This window comes from Culex pipiens, chromosome 3, assembly GCF_016801865.2.
Source record: "Culex pipiens pallens isolate TS chromosome 3, TS_CPP_V2, whole genome shotgun sequence".
In the NCBI taxonomy this organism is placed as follows: domain Eukaryota; kingdom Metazoa; phylum Arthropoda; class Insecta; order Diptera; family Culicidae; genus Culex; species Culex pipiens.
This window is the reverse complement of record NC_068939.1, coordinates 175641572-175665998: the sequence shown is the minus strand read 5'-3', so window position 1 is coordinate 175665998 and position 24427 is coordinate 175641572.

Sequence of the window (24427 nt, the reverse complement as noted above, 5' to 3'; positions counted from 1 at the left end):
AGCTGAACTCAGAAGGCTTCAATGTTGCGCTGCTAATTGGCTCAGAATCCTAGAATCCCTAATGGGTGAAAAGCTCTTCCAGGGAGATGGTGGTTTTGTATGGGAAACTGCGTTGGTAATGAATGCTTCTGGTAGCCTTTGTTTAACATTAATTCCACTCAATTCATCCTTTCAGAATAAATTATTTTAAGGATTCATGGAAGATAGGCAATGGCATGATAGTTTTACAACATTTTTTAACGGTTTCTCAAGCCCATAAAAGTAATTCTTCCCTTATCGCAGCCCAACGGAAATTTGATCCGTCATTGTATTAATTCGTTATCTTTCCCAACAGTCTCCCCCAAATTTCTCTACTGAAAAACCATTTTCTTCGCCACTTCTCAAGCAGCAAAAAACAAACCCCACCCCATGACACCCAACCAAGCTGAGTAAACCATATCCATTTGTCTAATCTCCCCCGTTTAATCTCTCCCGGCTCGCTCCTCGGCAGGAACCGTTTTCGCCGAATCCATTAACGGGTGTCCCCGGCCAGGTCTCTAAGACCACCAACCTCAACGGCCGTGCACGTGCCACATTCTGTGGACACTAGCTATAGGCAGGCTGGCCAAACAGGGGATAATCCTCTGCGACGGTCCATTCAACATGCACTAATTCTTATCGCACTTTGGCCCGGCAGTGTTCTTCCCCCGACGGTCCGTTCTAATCCGTCGGGTCCGTATAATCGCCGTTTGGATCGGCATGTTTCGTTGCTTGGAGAGCTTTTTTTTGCAAGGGGTAGGGGGAGGACGCTGTCCTAGCTCACAGCAACAACCCGAAGCACTAAAGTGAACAGCAAAACTTGGAAGATTGAGATACTGTTGCGTTAGATACTGTTGCGAGCCCTGTTTTAGTCAAATTTGAATGGTTGATTGCCTTAAAAATGACCAAATGCAATTTTTCAGTATTTTGTAACCGCCATTTTAACCGCCATCTTGGATTTGAAAATTCTAAATCACTTTACTGCCCATGATCGCATAAATGTCCCATATGCATTTTCATCGTTTTTGAGCTATTGATGCAGTTTTGTTTAGAATCGTGTGCTCTTTCAGAAAAGCCTATAACATCCAGTACTTTATTCTAGAAATCAGGAGGAAATCAAGTTTTTTCTAAAAACATAACACGTAGCCTTATGTGTGGGACAAACTTGTTTTGCGTTTTTCGCAGCTTGCTGTTTTTGCATATGGGACATTTATGTGAACATAGCAATTTAGAGTAGTTTAAGGGTTATACTAAAGCTCGACAGTCAAAAATAAGACAAAGAAAAAAATATTTTTTTCGTGATCCGATTATCCGAAGATTCGATTATCCGAAGTGATTTTTTTCTGAGGCCTTAGGATAATCGAGTCTGGACTGTACTTAATTCATTTAACAAACCAAAAAAAAATATAATGCAGCGAAATACAGTCCAGACTCGATTATCCGAAGGTCTTGGAAAAATTTCACTTCGGATACAATTACAAAAAATGAATTACAAAAAATGACCCCAAACTACTCTATTGAGATTTTTTCTAATCCAAGATGACGGCCAAAATTGTGGTCATGAAATATTGAAAAAATACATTTTGTATTTTAATAGGCAATCAACCACTCCAATTTGACTGAAAAGAGGTTTAACTCGAATTTGATGTAAATAAATCTATGATTCGATTATCCAAAGTCCTTCAGAAAATCGAAATTTCTTACAATCGAGGCTTATGTTTTTTTCTTCAAAAATCATAGCAAATTTTCCAGATTTTGCACCATTTCAAACATATTCAAAAACTTTAAATTTGAAAAAAAATACGTACATTGGGTATTTTAATTGAAGAAATAAAAAAAAAACCTTTTTTACAAGTGACTGTTTTTTTTTTGAAAATTACCAATCATAACCTCCAAGTTTGCTAAAGAAACCAAATCGATCATATAATTCTTTCTCAATATACAGTTTTTTTTTTTAATGTAACCTATCCATTTTGCCCTCAAATTATCTGAAGACATGACTGGAAAACAAAAAAAAAAACGAAATGGCTTCTATTGACGCAGTCAATTTACATCTTTTTATGTGTAATTTTACATTTTATTCATAAATTGAGAAACCGATAATATACGAACACATTTTTACCCTTCAAAAATTAAACACTTTATCCCATTGCAAATATTTTTCAAAGTTTATGTCGGCCCCAACTCCTTCAAAATTGGTACAAAAAATCAGGAGGCAAAAAAAAAATTCAAAAAACTTCAAAATTTTATTGAAAATGGAAGTCTAATCAACTGAAAACTATCTGCATTAATAATTATATTTGAGCTCGTTTAAATAGTAGTTTATGCAACGAGCTGCAAACAGAAGATTTTTTCAACACAAGTCGTACATTTACCCAACGAGGTTCACCGAGTTGGATAAATATGACGAGTGGTGAAAAAATCAAATTTTGCAAGTTCCACAATATTTTTTGCAATTCCGAAAAACATCCTTTGAGTGGAATTATAAGTCAAATGTTCATGTATTTTGTCAATTAACCGTTTAAATAAAAAAATGTTGAAAAGTATTACTTTTCGAAACAAGTGCTGAAAAGTTCAACTTTTCCGCATTCAATGCAGTACTGAAAAGTAGAACTTTTCAGCATTTATTTTGAAAAGTGTTACTATTCGATTCTGTTATTTTTGGTACAGTAAAGAAGGCTTTTTCGTCGTTTGAATGACAGGAAAAGTAAGTAGTTTCACGACGGAATTGCAAAAAAATATGTTGCTTTGTCTATGAAATTCAGATGTACGGAACCCAAAAAAAAACTTTCGCCAAAAAAATATTTCGTCATCGCTTTGAAATTTTATGAAACTAACGATTGCAAAACAACTGGACAGGTGTATACTGCACTTTTAAAACACTTTTTTCATTCAAACGTCGAAACAACGGCTTGTAGTTAAAATTTTTATACTTTTTCATTACTTTTTCCCCCTTCTCCCTCGACTTTGGTGAGAATCAAGGGACAAAAACTTCTAAAAATATTTGAAAAGGCCTCACTGCCTGCCAAGTTGAGGATGATAGACATAAGTGTTTGTGCGTGTGTGTATTTATCAATTAAAAATAACAAGAATTATCAATGTCATCCCTATTTATTTCATTAAAATTTAAATGAAATGGAAATATGAAATAATACAATAACAATATAACTACAATTAGGGCGTCCAATTTTCCTGGGTTTTGAATTTCCCGGGAAACGGGAAAAATATTTTTGAAATCCCGGGAATTCCCGGGATCCCGGGAAATTTTAAAAAAAGTAATAAAATTTATGTTTTCATTATATTTGCATGATTCTCAAGCTTCAAATCATAGAATTAGCTCAATACTATTCATTGGAGTTAATCTACAATTCAATCTAAACAAGGATAGCAGTTTTTAGATAGCTTGAAAGATTTTTTTTGTTCTTTGTTGTGCTTTGGTTTCATATCTAATACCTTATCCAATGTGATTCAAATTCAAAGTCTCTTATAAATACAATTATTTTTTTATTTTTTTTTAATATTTATTTTTGGTAAATTTATATCAGTTATATTTTAGATAAGTTTAGACATTCATGTTTTACATAAAAAATATTTAATAAATTATCTTAAAGTCATTACCGCCAACTAGGGAAAATCGGGACTACAGTCTAAATAGGTACAGGAGATTTTAGAGCAATTAATTTGGAGATCGATGTACTAATTGTTTTGTTCTGTTCGAGTTTTAACCGAAATCAATAAAAAAAATAAAAACATTATGCAAAAAATGACTAAAACAGATGTTTTGATTCGATACATCCGTCTTGATTTGCCAAAAATGTTTCATGAAAAATAATTTAAAATTATAATATTTTCAAATTTTAAATCAAAAATAAAGGTAGCCTTTTCAAAAATATATAAAATTTAATTAAATATATTTAAAGCTTTAGGCAATTTGCGGATCTCCTTTACAAGTCAAATTAATGCTGAAATCTAGTTTGAATAGGTCCTATTATTATACGCGCACCACCAAACCGAAGTGCGCCTCTTCTGTTGCGCGAAAAAAAAACTGTTGCGCCGTACAAAAATTGAGTGGTTTGTCTTAAGCGTGTACATCAGCCTGTGGCGCAACAGGTTTTGACAGGTTGCGCTCGTATTTTGATTTTTGTCTGCCTTCACAATAACATGTGAAAACACAAAAGCTTATAGCACATTTAAAAAAAACCCTATTTTATTTTTATTTTTTTTATCGTTGTTCGTCTATTTTCACAACAAAACCTGAATTTTCAGACAAAAAAATTATATTTTTTTCCAATTTCGGGAATTCCCGGGACAAAATACAAAAAATCCCGGGATTCGGGAATTCCCGGTTTTGGAAAAATCCCGGGAATTTTGTCCCGGGAATTCCCGGGATGGACGCACTAACTACAATAATAAAAAGCATAATCAGGAAAAAATAGTTTCAGGTGAAAAATAACTTTAACAAATAATTTAAAATCCAATTTCCTGCAACAGAACAGTTTTTCTTGGTTTTGTTTCAATTTATGAAATTATCCAATAAAACAACTGAAACACATAAACTTTTTATGACATTTATGAGAAATCCATCCATGACAAAAATCAAACTTGTGTAATTTTACCGTGAAAATATGTTTATTAAACAGTAAAAAACCATGGTCATATTACATCTGGAAAGGGATACATCTTGTATGTCAGAAAAAAAAAGATAATTTTACCTCTAAAAGTGTGTAGTTTTACCTCTTTTCTGGTGTAATGTCACATTTTCAGTATAAATTGAGATTTAATTTCTGCACCTGATTTGAAAAGTCTTACTTTTCAGCATTGAAATGGGTGCCGAAAAGTTTAACTTTCCAGCACTTGTTTTGAAATGTAATTCTTTTCAACATTGTTTTGATTTAAAGGTGGGTTGACTAAATACGTAGACATTTGACTAACAATTCCATTCTTAGGGTGTTTTCAGAATTTCAAAAAATGTTATATGGAACTCATTGCAAAACATGTTTTTTTCAGCACTCGTCGTTTTTATCCAACTCGGAGTTCTGAAAAAATCTTCTGTTTGCAACTTGTTGCATGAATTCCTTTTTTTTATTGAAAATGCATAAATAAGCGTTATACAATCTAATCTGAATTCTGAAACCATAAATTTTCATTTTAAGTCAATCATTTTTATTTTAGTCCCCTGATTTTTCGAGGAAATTTTGAAGGGAGTGGGACGGGGGACAAAATTTGAAAAAATAATTCAATGGCCTAAGCATCTGAAAAGCAGGGTTCTTAAAAAGTAGACTGAATTCGATTCTGGTGTGAATGAGCAAATTGTCAAGTTTATTTTGTTTTTTTTTAGATTGAGTTAAACATGTTCAAATCTCTCCACTAAATGATTTTTGGAATTTGTCATACCAATGCATCATACGACAGAATTTTTAGTCATATTTTTACTTATTACAATTATTAGGTATGATCTAAAAAAGAATGTTTTTTTTTTTTCTTTGAGATTATTTGAGAGAGTTAAAAAAATAGAGCTTTTACTTGTAAACGGCGAATATAAAATAAATATAAATATGTCGATTTTGATATTTCCGATACTTTTTGAAAATCATAAATAACACTTTAATAATAAAGAGTCATATTTGAATAATGGAATGATAAACTGAAAATGTACAAAAAAAATATGTTATTTTTTGTCAAAATTTCTTCAAAAAAAGTCACCCTAACTTCATCCCTCTTGCGACCCTCTTCAAACTCCAAAGGCACTGCGTACCGTTACAACGGAGTGTCATTTTGGCGTGTGGGACGAGCTTTTTTTCCGTCTCTTTGTTACACTGCTAAGGAGAGGGTCTTTTTTTCTTTGCTTCTTTGGAACAATTTTCCTTTTTTGATACCCTTGTCGCCGCCCTCGGGGTGTTTGGTGAAGGTGGTAGAGTTTGATAATTAAAATTTTTTGCTTGTGTTTTTTAGTACTCTTTTTCTTAGACGGGAAAAAGCTGAATGAATAGGAGATGACTGGGGAAGAAACGAGACACGCGAAATGGCTTGGGGCTGTTTTCTAGGATCGGAGGATTTGGACAAGTTGTAACTTTAATCTCTTTCAGTTTGAAGAATGTTTTGGTTCTAGTGAAGATGTAGTTTTTAGGTTTTTAAAGATGTTTTCTTTCTATTGCTTACGTTGAATTTTTGAGCTTTTAATACTTTGTTATAAAATTAGTTTGAAATTTCAGCAATTTTTTTAAAGATTTTTTTTTAAATCATCACAATTTCTTACCTAATCCAGAAAATTGCTATTCAGGTGAGGATGAAATGAAGAAAATTAATTCTTCATTAGGTTGGGGTCCAAACTCGGTGAACCTTAAACACGAAGAAGGTTTTTTTGTTACGACACGGGGTGACAAAGAACGTGTCCTGAGGATTGCTTTTTTTGCGTTTTTGAAGGCGAGTTTTTTTTAGATGAAAATTCCACGTAAAAAATGGCACCGGAAAAACAGACTGCAGGGTTCAGCTGAATAATTTTGCACCAGTGTTTATGTTTCATTTTGAGGGTACTTTTGAGAGAGAGTGATGAATGAAGTACAAATGGTATACTTTGTAATGACAATCTTTTTTGTTTTATTACATTTTCAGACTGATGGGTGCAGCGGACTGTTTTGAAAAAAGGTAAGTTTTCATATGAAACTAGGCAGCTGGTTTCGTAGAAAAAGAAATCTTTGAGTTATTAAATACACCACCAACTTTTTAAAGCAAATTTCCCCCGAGAAGAAAAACCAGCCAATGTGTTCCCAGAAGGTCGTTCCCACAATTTCTGTTGTTCTTCGCCCCCCACCGTAAATGCTAATGATTATTTTCTCTAGCGAATCCACACTTGAACTGTCACGGAGGCAACGTCCGCCACTGGCCAGCATAATGTGCCCATTTGGTGTGTGGACACATCTTCTCCAGGGGGAGGTCTCCGTCCGTCCATCTGTGGATGGGGCTTGGCTTTTACTACCCCTAGCAAAATGGGGTTGTTTTTACTAACGAAGTTTCCATTACGAGTAATTTATTCAATTATTCATCCCGTGTTTTGCCAAGAGTGAGACCGACCACCCGGGCCAAAGTGAGTTGTGAGCCCAACCTGAGCGCCCACGCACGAAAAAAAAGAAACAGAAAAGGAAAAAATCGAATTCGAGAGGGATGAAATCTCATTTGGTACTTGCTACACCCACCTATGTCCATATTGTTCATAAAGGACCTAAAAGGTGCGATTCTTGCCGGTACTGGAGTGGTTTCAGAGTAAGGAAATGTTTTGTTACGTAATTTATAGTGATTTTGGATATTAAACTTTATTTATTTAGGTGACTTAATATCTTCGCAAAAGATGAAAAATTTTCAATACAAAAATTTTAATAAAATTAGGTGCCAGTAAATAAATATTTTTTTAATTTTTTAAAACGCATTTTTAAGCTGTACCTTAAAACAAGTGTACAAGCTTTAAATTGTATGTTTTTCTTCATTGGTTACGATAATTTTCATATTGCCCATTTGCTGCTATTTTTTAATTTTTTTTAGTCATTTATCCGATTTTTTGAGTGTTTTTTACATTTCCCTAACTGAACCATAAGGTTTTTTATGACAAAATTTACTGCACACTTAATTTTGCATCAAATTGAACACACGGCCAATGATGACCCCAGCCAAATACATTATTTTTAAACATTGCAACCCAAGATGTGCTAAAACAGTTAGAATTCTCCTTCAAAATGCTTTGTGAACTTTCTAAATTGGTTTAAATTTAAATTTAAAAATAAGGTCTTGCAGGGTTGATTAAAACTCCTTGCTGTTTTATTTTTCATGAAAAATCTTCAAAATGTTTTTCGTAGAAAAATGTTTGTTGGAAATTATCCTTAGCTTGTAGATTTTTATTAATTAATGTTTTACGGCTCTTCATTTCTTTTTTCTTCTGAAATCAGTAATCACCAAATCGAGAGAAGTTATATGAGATCAATTGTCTACAAATGTGGCCGAATCCATTTAATTTAATTTTGGTTTTTTTTTTATTTGGCAATTGATAATAGGTTAAGCCAAATAATTTTTGAAGTTTATGTCAAATTGACCAGCCTGAAGAATCAGCGGATTTTTTTTCTCAAAAAGCTGAAATATTTTAATGGAAAAAGAAATGTTATCACTTGTGATAATATTTGGGTAATTCTCCGCCAACTCACACAGCAGTTGCCACGACCCCTCTTCGATTTGCGTGAAACTTTGTCCTTAGGGGTAACTTTTGTCCCTGATCACGAATCCAAGGTCCGTTTTTTGATATCTCGTGACGGAGGGGCGGTACGACCCCTTCCATTTTTGAACATGCGAAAAAAGAGGTGTTTTTCAATAATTTGCAGCCTGAAACGGTGATGAGATAGAAATTTGGTGTCAAAGGGACTTTTATGTAAAATTAGACGCCCGATTTGATGGCGTACTCAGAATTCCGAAAAAATGTATTTTTCATCGAAAAAAACACTAAAAAAGTTTTAAAAATTCTCCCATTTTCCGTTACTCGACTGTACAAAATTTTGGAACATGTCATTTTATGGGAAATTTAATGTACTTTTCGAATCTACATTGACCCAGAAGGGTCATTTTTTCATTTAGAACAAAATTTTTCATTTTAAAATTTCGTGTTTTTTCTAACTTTGCAGGGTTATTTTTTAGAGTGTAACAATGTTCTACAAAGTTGTAGAGCAGACAATTACAAATTTTGATATATAGATATAAGGGATTTGCTCATAAACATCACGAGTTATCGCGATTTTACGAAAAAAAAGTTTTAAAAAGTTGGTCGTCATCGATCATGGCCGTTCATGGTCACCCGCGACAGACACGGACGACGAAACAAAGAGAAACGCAAAAAGTAACTTTTTCAAAACTTTTTTTCGTAAAATCGCGATAACTCGTGATGTTTATGAGCAAATCCCTTATGTCTATATATCAAAATTTTTGAAATTGTTTGCTCTACAACTTTGTAGAACATTGTTACACTCTAAAAAATAACCCTGCAAAGTTAGAAAAAACACGAAATTTTAAATTGAAAATTTTTGTTCTAAATGAAAAAATGACCCTTCTGGGTCAATGTAGATTCGAAAAGTACATTAAATTTCCCATAAAATGACATGTTCAAAAAATTTGTACAGTCGAGTAACGAAAAATGGGAGAATTTTTAAAACTTTTTTAATGTTTTTTTCGATGAAAAATACGTTTTTTCGGAATTCTGAGTACGCCATCAAATCGGGCGTCTAATTTTACATAAAAGTCCCTTTGACACCAAATTTCTATCTCATCACCGTTTCAGGCTGCAAATTATTGAAAAACACCTCTTTTTTCGCATGTTCAAAAATGGAAGGGGTCGTACCGCCCCTCCGTCACGAGATATCAAAAAACGGACCTTGGATTCGTGATCAGGGACAAAAGTTACCCCTTAGGACAAAGTTTCACGCAAATCGAAGAGGGGTCGGGGCAAATTTTCCCGATTTCGTGTGAGTTGGTAGAGAATTACCCATTTAGTTTTTTATTTCTAAAATTCCAGTGAACAGAAAAAAAATTGTACTTTTTTGCCGAAAATAATTTTTTTATCAATAATTAGATAATTTAGAAAACGAATAATTGCAAAATAACTGGGCAGGTGTAAAATTCAACCCTTCGACTTCAGTCAAAGTCGGGAGACAAAAAAAAAATTGCCACGACCTTATGCTGAAAAAAATTAAATATTTTGATAAAACTTGTTTGTTAACGAATAAAAGGTCAGGAAAATCTTATTTTTATTTTTTTTTTGATATGGTTAAGATTACTGAATGAGGCAAATTTTGGCAAGTAAGTGACACAAATGTTGACGGATGAGTATGTGTTTTTGAATAATTCATGATATTCAATTCAATAATTCTTTATAAAAAAGCTGCGCTTTAAATTTTTGATTGAAAATAATTGAGAAGGAATATTTTAAATTTAAATCGAAAAAACAGTACGTTTGTTTAGAAAAAAATAGTTTCAAAATTTTGCCATTTTGAGGGAACAATTCCAGATAAAAATGAATATTCTTGTGTTTTTATTGTTTCTATGTATGTTCATTTCTAAAAAAAAAAAATCATTTTAAAGCTGATAAAATTCTCAAAAATCTATTTTATTCAAAGAAAATCTAACTTAAACTTGCTGCAAAAAATTACACTAAGAATATTAAAATGATTTTAACATGTTTTAAAGTTTTTTTAGTCTATATTTATAATATATCAAATGTTTGTTGAACTTTTTCTTTTCAAATTTGTATTCTAAGCCCATTGTTGAACGATGAAACACAAGCCATTAGTTATTGAGTTGAGACTTAGAAAACATCAATTTTCCTGTTTTTTAACCTTTGCATGACAATATCTCAGCAACTAAGGGTCGTATCAACAAAGTTCAATAAAGCAAAATACAGAAAATTTTCCAATCTTTTCAAAAAAAAAAATTCCGAATGTGGGCAAACATGGACACCAATTTAAAAAAATGAAAACTGCGACTTTTTTCAAAAAAGTTACCTATAAATGGCTATAACTTGAAAACGGTGCACTTTATCAAAAATTCACTAAAGTACTTGTTGATTGCAAATTCGATTTAACATCGAAAAATGAAGTTGAAAATTTTTTGCGGCCAATATTTCAATTTTTTTAAAAAATCTGTATTGATTCAAAAAATCATAACTCGGTCAAAGATTTTTTGCCCATTCTGGAAAAATCTGAAAAATTGGCATTTGATGTCCTCTAAAACATATCAAAAATTAAAAAAAATAAAAATAGTGTTTTTTTGCAAATCAAGTTTTAGTGACAAAAAGTGAAATAAAAAATCACAATTTTTTTTTTATCGTGTACCATTTTTTTTCAGTGTAGTCCATATCCATACCTACAACTTTGCCGAAGACACCAAATCGATCAAAAAATTCCTTCAATAGATACAGATTTTTGAATTTTCATACATCATTTTTGTATGGACAGCTGCCAAATTTGTATGGAAAATTATATGGACAAACTAATGATGCAAAATGGCTTCTTAAAGCATACCGAAGGCACCAAAAAAGTTTCAGCCGGATTAAAAAATACAAAAAATCGAATGACCGAAATTGCAGAGAATTGCTCAGTAGTGCTGCAGTGTTTTTTTGGTAGGTCCTTTTTGCATTTTTTGGTCCTCTTAAACATAAAAAAAATGGTTTAAATTATTTAATTTAAACATTTATTATATGTTTTTTTTTAAGGTATATCTTTTTATATAAAACGTTCTCGTCATTACCAACAACTTTGCTGAAGTTGAACAGGAAATTATTTTCAGATTTTATTACATTTACAAACCAAATAAGAGGTATTAAACTTGATATAAAAATCACTTGCAGGAAAACAAATACAGTATACTTAAAAAAATGGTTTAATTGATTTACTTGATTGGAGCGAAGTCAACTTTTTTTATTTTCATCCACGTTTTCGAAAAATCAAGTTCTTTTTTACAAACATTGCTTCCATATGAATTTTGACCGTCTTGTATAATTTGGTAATGTCTTGGTAATGTAATGTCAAAAATTATTATTTAATTAGGCCCTTGCAAATATTTTTCAAAGTTTATGTCCCTCGGCTCTGACCAAGGTCGAGGGGGGGGCAAAAAAATAAAAAAATATAAAAATTGCAATTACAAGCCTAGGTTTCAATATTTGGATGAAAAAGTGTTTTAAAATGCTTTTTACAGGCGTACAGTTGCTTTCCAATCATTAGTTTTGAAAATATCGAGGTATTGACGGAATTTTTTTTTCCTCAAAAATTTTTTTTTGTGGGACTGTACATTGGTATTTCATGAAAATTTAAAATGTTTTCAAAGGAGTTCAAACATGCTAAATATGATTATAAACGCGGGAAAATGCATTTTAACTGGTTTTCAGTTGGTTAAACTTTAATTTTCATTAAAATTTTGAAGTTTTTCGAAAAAATATTTTTTTTGCCCCCTGATTTTTCAGGCCAATTTTGAAGGGGGGGGGGGAGGGCGACATAAACTTTGAAAAATATTTGCAACGGCCTTAAGGCTTTTTGTCAAGCTTTTAATGCAATTTCATATTTGAGATCAAATGTATTAAAAAAATGGGTTTTTATTTTACTAGTCTAAATTCTTCTCATCATCGTTGTTTGCCAAAGACAGCAAATCTATTAGAAAAATCGTTCCGAAATTCCTTCCTTCCTAATATATTATAAACAATTTTGCATTGACAGCTGCCAATAAATTTGTGCAGATTTATTCGGACGATTAAATTATGCAAAATGACCTCTTTGGTTGTATTTAAAGGACAAATTGAAGAAGAAAAATGAAAATACATAGTATTCAAAAATAATCAAAATTTAAGGTTTAAGGTCTAATTTTAACTTCAACTTTCAATCACCAAGCTTAACGCAAATCTTACGACTTTCCCCCAAAAGAAACGCAAAAAAAATCACGATGAAATTGAATAACTGCAGGTAATTCCCAAGACCTAGCCCCAACCCCAGCGCCGGTGTAGCTATTAAAAGCAAATAATTTATGCTATCAACGTAAGGGATTTGGTGGGGATGGGGGGGGAGGTTGGTTAAGGGAAATGCTAAAATAACGTGGCATGTTGACCGCGGTGGTGGTGCGATGCTAATTAAATTTTCCGGCTACTCAGTCAAGTCAAGCCAAGGCGTTTTCCCCCCAAAGCTTACAGGACGTTCAACCTTCTTTGGGCGAGGGCGATAACGAGGAAGCTTTGTGTTCACGACCTGTTGGTCAAATTCAAGGTGGCTGTCAACGTTCCTTAAGCTGGACTGGGCTTAAGAATTGCCTAAGAGGATAACGCTAAGCTGGCGATTTCAGTGACAAATCGATCGTTGACGTTGGAAAAGCCTTATTTTTTTTCTTGTGCACAAAATAAAAAAAGTAGAAATAAACAGTTAGTTATTTTAAAATGAATTGCGACAGCATAACAAATCTCCAAGGCCATTGATTACATGTAAACAAACCAAAAGCTTCAAAGGGAGCCCCCTTCGCCCACTAATGGGACGTTAAAAATACTGGCAAAAGCTTTTTCTCCCAACCCATTTACCGGATTACACCCTTCAGAACCGTCTAGAGGAGGGCTCAGCAGAGTAGGCCGCGTGGCAATTACTCATAAACAACAGAGCTCGAAACGCCCCCACCTCTACCCCTTGAATGGCTGCAATCACTCTGCTCTCTGGTTGTTATTGTTGAAAGGAAAAATTGGTGAAAGCATCCGGGGGGGAAAGTTATCGGAACAGTGATGGTTTTGGAAATTTCGGGCGATTATCTTTTGCTTTGTTTAGTTTTATTTGTTTTTTGTTTTTTGGTTTTTTGTTTTTTGTTTTTTGTTTTTTGTTTTTTGTTTTTTGTTTTTTGTTTTTTGTTTTTTGTTTTTTGTTTTTTGTTTTTTGTTTTTTGTTTTTTGTTTTTTGTTTTTTGTTTTTTGTTTTTTGTTTTTTGTTTTTTGTTTTTTGTTTTTTGTTTTTTGTTTTTTGTTTTTTGTTTTTTGTTTTTTGTTTTTTGTTTTTTGTTTTTTGTTTTTTGTTTTTTGTTTTTTGTTTTTTGTTTTTTGTTTTTTGTTTTTTGTTTTTTGTTTTTTGTTTTTTGTTTTTTGTTTTTTGTTTTTTGTTTTTTGTTTTTTGTTTTTTGTTTTTTGTTTTTTGTTTTTTGTTTTTTGTTTTTTGTTTTTTGTTTTTTGTTTTTTGTTTTTTGTTTTTTGTTTTTTGTTTTTTGTTTTTTGTTTTTTGTTTTTTGTTTTTTGTTTTTTGTTTTTTGTTTTTTGTTTTTTGTTTTTTGTTTTTTGTTTTTTGTTTTTTGTTTTTTGTTTTTTGTTTTTTGTTTTTTGTTTTTTGTTTTTTGTTTTTTGTTTTTTGTTTTTTGTTTTTTGTTTTTTGTTTTTTGTTTTTTGTTTTTTGTTTTTTGTTTTTTGTTTTTTGTTTTTTGTTTTTTGTTTTTTGTTTTTTGTTTTTTGTTTTTTGTTTTTTGTTTTTTGTTTTTTGTTTTTTGTTTTTTGTTTTTTGTTTTTTGTTTTTTGTTTTTTGTTTTTTGTTTTTTGTTTTTTGTTTTTTGTTTTTTGTTTTTTGTTTTTTGTTTTTTGTTTTTTGTTTTTTGTTTTTTGTTTTTTGTTTTTTGTTTTTTGTTTTTTGTTTTTTGTTTTTTGTTTTTTGTTTTTTGTTTTTTGTTTTTTGTTTTTTGTTTTTTGTTTTTTGTTTTTTGTTTTTTGTTTTTTGTTTTTTGTTTTTTGTTTTTTGTTTTTTGTTTTTTGTTTTTTGTTTTTTGTTTTTTGTTTTTTGTTTTTTGTTTTTTGTTTTTTGTTTTTTGTTTTTTGTTTTTTGTTTTTTGTTTTTTGTTTTTTGTTTTTTGTTTTTTGTTTTTTGTTTTTTGTTTTTTGTTTTTTGTTTTTTGTTTTTTGTTTTTTGTTTTTTGTTTTTTGTTTTTTGTTTTTTGTTTTTTGTTTTTTGTTTTTTGTTTTTTGTTTTTTGTTTTTTGTTTTTTGTTTTTTGTTTTTTGTTTTTTGTTTTTTGTTTTTTGTTTTTTGTTTTTTGTTTTTTGTTTTTTGTTTTTTGTTTTTTGTTTTTTGTTTTTTGTTTTTTGTTTTTTGTTTTTTGTTTTTTGTTTTTTGTTTTTTGTTTTTTGTTTTTTGTTTTTTGTTTTTTGTTTTTTGTTTTTTGTTTTTTGTTTTTGTTTTTTGTTTTTTGTTTTTTGTTTTTTGTTTTTTGTTTTTTGTTTTTTGTTTTTTGTTTTTTGTTTTTTGTTTTTTGTTTTTTGTTTTTTGTTTTTTGTTTTTTGTTTTTTGTTTTTTGTTTTTTGTTTTTTGTTTTTTGTTTTTTGTTTTTTGTTTTTTGTTTTTTTGTTTTTTGTTTTTTGTTTTTTGTTTTTTGTTTTTTGTTTTTTGTTTTTTGTTTTTTGTTTTTTGTTTTTTGTTTTTTGTTTTTTGTTTTTTGTTTTTTGTTTTTTGTTTTTTGTTTTTTTTTTTTTGTTTTTTGTTTTTTGTTTTTTGTTTTTTGTTTTTTGTTTTTTGTTTTTTGTTTTTTGTTTTTTGTTTTTTGTTTTTTGTTTTTTGTTTTTTGTTTTTTGTTTTTTGTTTTTTGTTTTTTGTTTTTTGTTTTTTGTTTTTTGTTTTTTGTTTTTTGTTTTTTGTTTTTTGTTTTTTGTTTTTTGTTTTTTGTTTTTTGTTAATTTGAAAAATGGTTGCAATTGCCTTACAAAGAATATTTTTCTTTTACATTTGGCAGACAAAAAAAGTTTCACATCTCTGCCTCCGGCAGTATCGTGTTTTCCCACCCAGCCCTTTTCCCAATTCATTTCCACTGAAAACTCGCAAGCGATATTTTCCGCGGCCAAATTGAGCATGGAATCGAAAAGAAAGGCTTTTCCCCGCAATTTAACTGGCCTGGGCGAGCGCGCGCGCGTTTCCGGAAAAGGTCGATGCTTTAAGCAAGGAGGAAAAATTGAAAGCTTTTTTTTTTGACATTTATTTTTTCTTTTCCTGGCACCACTATCTTTTGAAAGGGGGGCCACCCTTCGAACGGAATCAGCCTCCACCCCGGTCGTCGGGAATAATGGTATGCAAATGACTTGAAAAAAATGAATGAGGAAAATGGCAGGAATGGTATAACAATAGTTGCTTGGCGGATGCCAGAGGGGGGAATTGGAACCTGGGAATAAGGAGCAGGGATCCTTGCCTGCGGTTGGGAAAGTTAGTCCAGGACGGAGGAATTTTGAGTTTCTTCTCAGTGAAAGAAGGGAAAGAAAAGCGATCAATTTCCACCCAAGAGAACGGCGAGCAGTGTCGTGATAGAAATTTTATTTTTTGTAGGAAAAGTTGAACTTTTTTCAACGCAAGAGGTCAGAAAAAGAAGACTGTTTTATTCTTTTTTTTTTTTTTTTTTTTTTTGAATGAAAAAATATATTTAAAAAATATTACACATCCCCAAATAATGGATTCATTCCGTTTTTCTAAGGAATTCTCCTCCTCAAAGTTTTCCCTACATCAACCCTGAGGGTATTGTCCTCCCTGATATCTCCCAGAAGGTTGGTCCGTCTCTTCCGGAATTCTTGTCGATTTCAAACAAAAGAAGCAAACAAAAAACCAAGAAGCAATAATATCGTCACGTAAAGAAAAAGAAAAAGAAGAAACGATTCCTTCCAACTTAGAAGCATCCAAAGGCAGCTCAGCTCAGGAAGTATGTCTCTGTCCGTCATTTCCGGTTGCAGCTCCTCGTGGCAGCACCCTCACAAAGAAGAAGAAAAAAATGGGCGCGAATGTTTCCGCCCGTACAACAGCAAAACAATGTAAGAAACTAACCCACACACACACACCCGATCAAACAAAAACACATCAAAACAAACACGCCTCTCGTTCTCATCACGCTAGTTACTCTTCTTCTTCTTGTTTGAGCAGTCGAACTGTGATCGTGTGTGGGTGTTTTTTTAAACAAACACCGACAAACTGTTTACGGCTTACTGAAGGCCTAGCACAATTGAATGGATGCTCTTTTTTTAATTGCTAAAGATTCCACTTCCGGAACTTGTTTTGTGTAGAACTTATTTTTGTGGCGGAGCACGAAAGTCACGAAACAGTGAGCCAATAGTGGCGCAGTGAAGTTGGACAAATGTAAAGCAGAATAATTATGTAAAACTTAATGATTTTCAAAATACAAAAAAACACATTAATAATTTGTTAGATAAAATTGTATACTTGAGCCTGATTCCGTGGTAACACTCCATTGTTGAAGGTTTTAGCTCAAACTCATGATTGTCTTTAAACGGCTTCATGTTTATCTTCTTTTTCATGATGAAAAACAACGCAAAATAAAAAAAAATCTTCTTAGTAAGGAATGCAGTTGAAGGTTATGCAATCACTTCAGCTTTATACAATTGTTTTCAATAGATGTTGCCAAATTTTGGTTGATTTATGAAATTTTATTCCAGTAAATTAGAAACTTCCGTTTGAACCTTTTGAACAATTAAAAAAAAAAAAACGATTTGGATATCACTAACACTTGTCATCACCATCATAACCATCAAATATCTTGTTACATTAGGTTTTTTTTCTTAATTTAATCAGAATTATAATGAAATAATGGTCAGGTTTCGGTTTAGAAAATATAATGGTAAAGTTTTTTTTAACCATTGATTTTTTTTAACTTTGTCGATCGACATAGCTACATCATTTTCACATTATATTTCTGAATTCATGTACACTTGACGATTCAAAAACTCGATTATCCGAAGATTCCATTATTCGGAATTCATATATTTATTTTTAAAGTCAAATAAGGCCGTTGCAAATATTTTTCAAAGTTTATGTCGCCCCCCCCCCCCCCCCCCCCCTTCAAAATTGGTCCGAAAAATCAGGGGGCAAAAAAAATATTAAAATCTTTAAAAATCTTCAAAATTTTAATGAAAATAGAAGTCAAATCAACTTAAAACAATCTAAAACGCATTTTTCTGCATTTATAAACTTATTTAGCATGTTTTCCATTCCAATGTACAGCACCGCAAAAACTTTTTTTTTGCAAAAAAATAAATTTTCATCAATACTTAGGTATTTTGGAAACAAATGATTGCTAAACAACTGGGCAGGTGTAAAATGCATTTTTAAACACCTTGTTTATTCAAATGTTGAAACCATGGCTCGTAAATTCAATGTTTAAACTTATTTATTTTTTTGCCCCTCCCCCCCCCCCCCCCTCGACTTTGGTCAGAGTCGAGGGACATAAACTTACAAAAATATATATAATACATAAACTTTAACATATATTTTAAGATCTCAAGACCCTTGATTCGATTCTTTAGGTAAAAATAAGTAACTGTGCAAATTTTGAGCCTTATCGGTTCAGGTATAAGGGTTGCTTTTAATCGTTGAAATTTGTATGGGTAAAACAGCAAAACTGTATGGGGAAAAGCAAACATTTCGAATTTACATCAAAAGGTGGTTGTTAAGGCACCACCCTAGTGCCTTAAGAAGCACGAGTGTTAGATTTAAAATATATTTTGCATTTGACTACCTACTCTTCACACACTATCGTATTATCAGTACACTTGCACGATTTCGCTGTGTTCGGCTGGCGAAAGCAGATTACAAGAATTACTACCTATCGTGCCCATGAAGATCTACGGCAAGGTCAAGATCGCAGTTGCGATCACCAATCAGTACAAATATATCGTTCGAACAGAATCAACGCATTTTATCATTTTCTCCGTTTTCGTTCTTTTGGACTTAAATTGTGTCGCGCTTTTCTTTATCCATCGCCTACGGAAATTGTGTTTGACTGCCACCGATCTTTCGCACTTTGACGACCTTCCCATTGAACAGTGGTGTTAAATGTGTGTATGTAAATGTGATTCTTGAGTAAAACTTTAAAGACAAACAACTTTGTCGAAGACGGCAAAACGATCCGAGTTACCCCGAAAAGTTATTAGCGATTCAAAGAAGACATATTTGTCACTAACCGATTTCGCTTAAAATTTTCACAGTTACTTTTTTTGCCTATGGAATCGAATCAGGGGATATCCCTTAGGTCGTTTTTTTATTGTCACTCTAATGGAAGCTGCCAAAATTGTAAGAGACTTTTATGAATGTTCCAATGACACAAAATGGCTTCTTTGGTCATAGGAATGGTCCTCTCTATGTTTTAGTCGAATTAAAAAATACATGAAAATAAAAAAATCGTCCGATTTCATAAAAAATTGCTCATTCCCAAGATTTTTTTAAACTATTTTTGTTTTACTAAAGATGTTCATTTTTCACGATAATGATTAATTTCATTCCTTCTTTTTTGTAATTTTTAAAGATTTAAAGATTATCAAATTTTGAGATTTGAAGATTTGAAGATTTGAAGATTTGAAGATTTCAAGATTTGAAGATTTGAAGATTTCAAGACTTCAAGATTTCAAGATTTCAAGATTTCAAGATTTCAAGATTTCAAGATTTCAAGATTTCAAGATTTCAAGATTTCAAGATTTCAAGATTTCAAGATTTGAAGATTTGAATATTTGAATATTTGAAGATTTGAAGATTTGAAGATTTGAAGATTTGAAGATTTGAAGATTTGAAGATTTGAATATTTGAAGATTTGAAGATTTGAAGATTTGAAGATTTGAAGATTTGAAGATTTGAAGATTTGAAGATTTGAAGATTTGAAGATTTGAAGATTTGAAGATTTGAAGATTTGAAGCTTTGAAGATTTGAAGATTTGAAGATTTGAATATTTGAAGATTTGAAGATTTGAAGATTTGAAGATTTGAAGATTTGAAGATTTGAAGATTTGAAGATTTGAAGATTTGAAGATTTGAAGATTTGAAGATTTGAAGATTTGAAGATTTGAAGATTTGAAGATTTGAAGATTTGAAGATTTGAAGATTTGAAGATTTGAAGATTTGAAGATTTGAAGATTTTTTTTTTTTATTATTATTATTATAGAGACTTTACACCATTGTGCATTCATCTCTTCAAGGTGGATAGTGAAAGAGGAAAGATTACAGAGTTTAAAATCACTTCAATAATTATTACCATGCCTTTTTTCTAACGATTTCTGTCTATGTTTCAAATATTTAGCTGAATATTTAGAGAATGAATTATCAAGTTCTTCAAGTTTATCTTCGTCCTCTTCTTCCAGGGATTTAGAAGTTATCTCACAACACTTTTCCTTATAATATTTTGCTTTTATAACATCTTCATCTTCTTCATCTGTTGTTTCTTCTTCAGCCATCTCTCTTCGTTTCGTTGTTAAGTCGTAATTCGCGTCCAAATATGCTTGTAAGCGCTTCCGGGATTTGCGAGTGTGCTTAGAAAGCACGGTCTCGAATCCATCGTTGTCTTCTTCGTCAATTTCACTTGTTTCCATTGCATTTTGTTCTGGTTTACTGTTGTTGCTTTTACTGCTGCTGCTGCTTGGCTCGGGTTCAATCGTTGGTGTACTGCTTTTTTGGTTCACCTTTTTACTCGAATCCGAACATTTTTTGTTCTTTGCTTTGAGTTTGCAAAGCGATTTTTTGCCTATAATCGTCACTGCTGCAGCAGCATTGTTTACAGTGATTGATTTCGGCGTTGGCTGTTTCAGCAATATCCGCAGGGTCCGAACTCCATTTGGGATTTCTGGGAAGAAGTTAATCCAGCGGTCGTTGGTGATGGTCAAAATGTCGCCGTATTTACTCATCACTTTGACTACGTCATCATTGCTTATGCCTAGAGGTAGGTCAAGCACACGAACTTCCGTAGCGTTGTTGTCCAGGTAAATCGGGATTTTGCAACCCTGATATACCAGAGGTTTGTCGATGATGGACGAAGCCATTGCTGAGTCGGCGAACTGCAGCACGGCTATTCTTCTTCTATTGCATAATTGCAATGCTCGCAAGTTTTCTTGGTTTACTTGAAGGTCTGCGAGAAATTTTTTTACAAGCTTTGGGCTTGGTTGGTTTTGGAGTTGACAAAAATCCAGAACCACACTGTTTTTGTCTACGGTGCACATTTTGAAAAAAGCGGCGACGCGCACACAAACTGCGGACTGGCGTTGAGAATGCGACTTGTAAGGTCGGCGGTTACTTTGCAACTGATTTGAAGATTTGAAGATTTGAAGATTTGAAGATTTGAAGATTTGAAGATTTGAAGATTTGAAGATTTGAAGATTTGAAGATTTGAAGATTTGATGATTTGAAGATTTGAAGATTTGAAGATTTGAAGATTTGAAGATTTGAATATTTGAAGATTTGAAGATTTGAAGATTTGAAGATTTGAAGATTTGAAGATTTGAAGATTTGAAGATTTGAAGATTTGAAGATTTGAAGATTTGAAGATTTGAAGATTTGAAGATTTGAAGATTTGAAGATTTGAAGATTTGAAGATTTGAAGATTTGAAGATTTGAAGATTTGAAGATTTGAAGATTTGAGGATTTGAAGATTTGAAGATTTGAAGATTTGAAGATTTGAAGATTTGAAGATTTGATTGTTTTTCAAAGATTTTATATCTTTAAAATGATTATGATAATTGCAACAAATAAAGCAAAAACAAGTTTTTGCTAACATTTAACTTGGTATTTTGTAACAACATAAAATAATTTTCACTATCAATTAACTTGCTGTTATTTTTTTTTTAACAGTACATAGTACATATCACAGTACATATCCATCGGATTACGGTGTTGCTCGCGAAAATTACCGAAATCCAAATTAAAAACAAAGCCTCGTGCGCCCCCATTTATCATTGCGAGTGATTACGCGAGGATTAGTGTTCCAACTCAGATCCACTGGAGATCGTCCTCGAGTGAGAGGGTCCTCGGGTGGGGTATGACATTGATGTTGTAATGCCCTGTACTCACAACGACAGTGCAACATATTTTTCGCTTTTGCAGCGCAGAACTGGATGTTGTTGGTGACGTCAGCACGGGAGCACTGAAAAAAGTTTTGTCGTGTTTTTTTTTTGCAATCCAAAATTTAAAAGTTTGAAATTGGTATTAACCCAATTTATTTTTAAATAATTAACTGTTGTTTTTTCCCGTGGGCAACACAGTCATTAATACCATTACGCGCGCCAGGACAATATTTTCGTTTGGATCGGCCGGCACACGTGGCGTGACCGATTGTGACATGCCGATAATGACGGCCCGGAGCCACTTGCAGCAGATAACATATATTTTTCCGTCCCATTTCAGTGTGTGACATGTTTCTGTAACATTAACGCTTAGCAATCGGCGAGTGATTTATGTCAATTTGCATTTCAATTAGGGCGGACAAGCTTCTCCTCCCGCTTGCGTCCTACCTGGCCACGTGTCACAAGTTACGGTGGGTGCGTGAGTAACCGTAATGACTGCGAATAGTTCCCACGGTGATGTTTTGGTTTATGGCGAATTAAGTTCTTTCGGGTGCACGCACACACACGCACGTGGGTCGACCGCCATCGCACTGTATTGATTATGCTAAGTACGGTGACATAATTTTACGCGGGATGGCAGTTGTTATCGTTTTATGGGTTTGAAGTGCTTCAAACGCATAAATTATGGGGAGATACACTAAATGAAACTGTAAACTTGATTTAAACTAATTGAATTACTGATGGTTTACTCGGAACGGAGATTTATCTTTAAAAAAAAACTGAATATTGATTAAAATGCTAAAATTTCATTTGGAAATCATTAAGATATTTATTGAACTAGTCAATTCTTAAGTTTGGATTTACGGGATTTGACAGCTTAAAAAGGAGAAAAATCATAACAAATAGCAACTTTATTTATTTTAAAATCTTTTTTTTTCTATTTGTTTGTGTCAACCAAGGTTGTGAACGATAAAATTATCGAGGCTCGATAACGATAACGTTAGTTCTATCGTTATCGTCGAGACGATAGCGATAATCTATCGATATCTTTATTTCGATAATTCTATCGGCGATAATGTTATCGCCGAGAACCCGAGCAGACGGAAACAACTTGGGAATAACATTTTTTGATATTTGAAAATACTAGGCCAATAACATTTTGTGTAATTTATAACAAGATTTGTTATTCGTCGCTATGATTTTTTTTTGTTACTGGATTGTTATTGTAATAACGGACTAATAACATTTTTAGTTATTCTTCGAACAAAACTTTGTTTTTATTTTTTGTTATTTTAACGACTAATCCGGTCATTCCAATAACAGTTGGAGTTATTCTTCCATAACAAAAAATGTTATTCCAAAGTTGTTTTGACTTTCAATCAATATCAGACCAATATCAAATTTTGTTATGATAACAGAAACTCTTATTCAACCCTTATGCAAAAATGGATGTTTCAGGAAGATTCCATAACACTTTCTGTTATTTTAACAGAATTTGTTATTGAATTGGCATGAATTTTGTTATTACCGTCTGCTCGGGAAGGCCGATGCAAATATTTTAAAAGTTTTTGTCCCTTGGCTCATGCCGGGGAAAAAACAAGCCATACTTTTAACATTTGCAAGGAAAAGGTTTTTTTTTAAATTGCATTTAACACTAGCATAGTTCATTTGCAATCATTAGTTTAAAAAAAAATAAGATTTGACGAAAACTAATATTTTAGCAAAACAAAACTTTTTTGCGTTAAAAAACATCGAAACTTTTCAAAAATGCAAGAATGTTTTGAATCAACCCAAACATGCTAAAAATGATTCTAAACGCAGAGGAATGCATTTTAAATGGATTTCAGCTGATTTTACTTAAATTTGCATTATAATTTCGAAGTTTTTTGAAAAAAAAAAAACATTTTTTGCCCCCTGATTTTTCGAACCAATTTTGAAGGGGAGGGGAAGGGGGGAGACTAAAACTTTAAATAAAATTTGAACCGGCTTAATGGACGATAACTTATTTTTCTAAATATTTCTAAAAACGATTATTTAAATTTTCAATGCTTTTACTAAGAATGTTATTTTTTTTTAAATCTGGCAAGTTTCAGGATAAAATATATACTCAAAATTTGATCTCAAAATTCCGTATTTTTTCGTACTCAAATATTCACAGTTTACAATATGGGATCGAACAAAGCGAATTTTTTTATGCTTATTTACTTTATAAGAGTTTTTTTTTATTTTTAACTAGAGTTAATTTTTTTGTTAAAAACTATTTTTTTTACAAAATACCGAATTTTTTGATAATACTCAAATTTTTAAAGTTTGAAGTATGAATATTAAAGAAAGCGAAAATTGATTTATTTTGTTACATTAAAAGAGTTTTTTTAATACTTAAATTTACGGTAGGGTATTTTTTTGAAAGTACTCAAATTTTCTTAATTTGCTATATGGGTATCAAACGATGCGAAATTTTGCGTGCTTTTTCACTTTAATAGTTTTTTTTATGTAAAATACTGAAATATTAACTATCAACTTGTTTTTCGAAAATACTCAACTATTAAAAATATGCAATATGTTAATACCCATATTGCAGCGAAATTTTGTATGCTTTTTCAATTTATTAGAGTTTTTTGTTGGAAAATATTATAAATTTTCACAAAATACTGTATTTTTTCGTAAATACAGTCCAGACTCGATTATCCGAAGGCCTCGGAAAAAAATCACCTCGGAAATCGAATCATGATTTTTTTTTTTCATTTTCTGTTTTTTAATTGTTAAGCATTAGTTGACCCCTAAACTACGCTAACGTGATTTAGAAATTTTTCATTCAAAATGGCGGCCAATATGGCGGTGAAGAAATATTGAAAAAAATGCATTTTATTATTTAATAGGCAATTAACTATTCAAATTTGACTGAAATGGGGTCGCAGAACTCGAATTTGATGTTTAAAGCAAAAAAAACCCAAAAAAAAACACAATTTGAATGTAAGTTTAAAGCATTCAAAATTTCGCTTCGTTTGATACCCATATTGCATATTTTGAAAATTTGAGTGTTTTTGAAAATACGGTAATTTGTGAAAATTTGAATA